At 45.2% G+C, this 1,984-nt stretch overlaps 1 long non-coding RNA gene across 1 annotated transcript; it reads left to right on the top strand.

Moving 5' to 3' along the window:
* Positions 1 to 891: 891 nt before the first annotated feature.
* On the top strand, positions 892 to 1,416 carry LOC135368407 (uncharacterized). The gene is made up of 4 exons (XR_010414772.1): positions 892 to 991; positions 1,117 to 1,182; positions 1,260 to 1,316; positions 1,396 to 1,416. It is a non-coding gene; the product is annotated as an uncharacterized LOC135368407 (long non-coding RNA).
* Positions 1,417 to 1,984: the final 568 nt, after the last annotated feature.

Here is a 1,984-nt window from a genome sequence, read left to right as displayed (position 1 = left end):
GTACTCATCCTGGATGGACTACCCCTCAACCCTTTGATTCCATACCAGACAGTCAGCCAATATGGCTTCCTGTACACCTTGGTGCCATATGTGCCTCACATTGAAAGTAGAAAAATGGCGCACAAGAACACTCAGACTGCTGTTCCAACTGCCATACTTGGTAATAACGTCTGACGATATGTCTTTTTTTGTACTTCACATAACACAGAGGAGAAACATTTCCCATGTTAATTAGAGGCAATTACTGACCTATGGCAAAGCAGAGTGCTGCAAATACTGTCTTACATGACTGACATTCTCCACAATTTAACATTGTTGGCAGATGTTTTTGGTACACAAAATTTGTTGATAGTTCAGAAGGAAGCTATAATGCTGTGCAGGGTCACTGCTGCATCCTTACCATACATGTCAGCCAAACAAGGTTATGGAGGCAGTCACAACTTGAACAACTGTACAACTCACCATATCGCTCGTGTTGCTTGTTGGCATTGCCTGCACACACATGGCATGATATGAAAATGCTACTGAAGCTACTAAGGTACTTTATATGCATGCAGTTGTACTCCATAGCTGCGAGATTCATTATCACAATACATGGTTTTGGAACACCCATTAAGGTTACACAAAACTGACAAAGTAAGAGAAAAGCATGATTTCAGCACTTTCTTTCAATATGTCTTAGTTTCTTTGCGTGTCTACATGCAGGAACTCAAACCCGAATCCTTATGCCAAGCAGGGCAAGTCAAACGAACTTGACCCTTCCACCTGGCAGTAGCCTCTCCGTCACCTTCCGTCATCTTCACGTCATCTGAAATGACGGAATGCCCAGAAGACAGCGTGGGTGAAAGTGCAGTGCTTTCCACAGCAGAGGTTTTTTGCATGATGTGGGCACCTCACAACTCTTTGATGCCTCACTTGAAATGTCTCATGACAAGGACCGGAGCTCCACTCCAGTACCTGAGCAGTTGGATACGACAGTTGGATCCTCCAGGTAATGTGAGCTATATGAGCATATCAGTTACTAAATTGCTATTACTGAGACTTTGGTAACTGCATTACATGTCAGTGCCCACGGAAAGTGTAAATGGAATAAACTCTTTTCTTTGGTGCACACAGCCAACCTGACCCTATGGATGCGACGTTTCACCTGTCCACAGCAACGGAGAGCTCGGATACTGAAGAGTAAGCATAAGAGTCATTAAGTAGATAAGTAACTATAACAAAAGCTCCTCTTCTTCTCTCCCTCTCTTTCGTTTTAGTGATGAATACGAGAAGCAGCAGCAGCCTGGGCACTCAAAATCTCGCAGTCGTCAAACGTAAGTGAACGATTCAGTACAGTATAATTACACGACGCTATACATTTGTAGAGCAATTAAATATCCTCCTGCTTTTCAGAGTAAATCCGGAGGAGCGGTTCTTCCTAGTCGCTGAGTCCAGACTGCAAGAACTGTTGTGTGTCTGCCCCTTCTGCATGAGTGATGAAGCTCGTGTTGACACTACAACAAGGGGAACATCTGTAAAGTCTACAACTGTTTGCAGCTGTGGCAAACAGCGTACTTGGCACAGCCAACCATGGGTGAAGGACAGGCCACTTGGCAACATCCTGCTATGTTCTGCCATTCTGTTTTCCGGGGTCAACATCAGAAAAGCATTTCGAATGCTTGATATGATGAAGGTGGCAACCCTAACGAAGTCACAGTACTTCAGGACGCAGAAGCAGCACCTTTTCCCTGCTGTGAATGACGTGAGTGTAGTGACGTAACGTGGAAAAATAAACACTGCGAGTGCCTATGACCCAATTAGTCCTCAGTTGACCTAACTTTGATGCACGCTCATATTGCCTTAAAAGTCACTAATGTCTGTCTCTTGCAAACCGTTTCAAGGTCTACATGAGTAAGCAGGCTGATATCCTGGACCAGCTTCGTCCGGTGCCCCTGGTCCTTGCCGGAGACGGCAGGTGTGGCTCACCTGGCCACACAGCACT

The sequence above is a fragment of the Ornithodoros turicata genome, chromosome 1, assembly GCF_037126465.1.
Source record: "Ornithodoros turicata isolate Travis chromosome 1, ASM3712646v1, whole genome shotgun sequence".
Lineage (NCBI taxonomy): Eukaryota > Metazoa > Arthropoda > Arachnida > Ixodida > Argasidae > Ornithodoros > Ornithodoros turicata.
The sequence above is the reverse complement of the archived record's forward strand: the minus strand, read 5'-3'. Positions and strand labels throughout refer to the sequence as shown.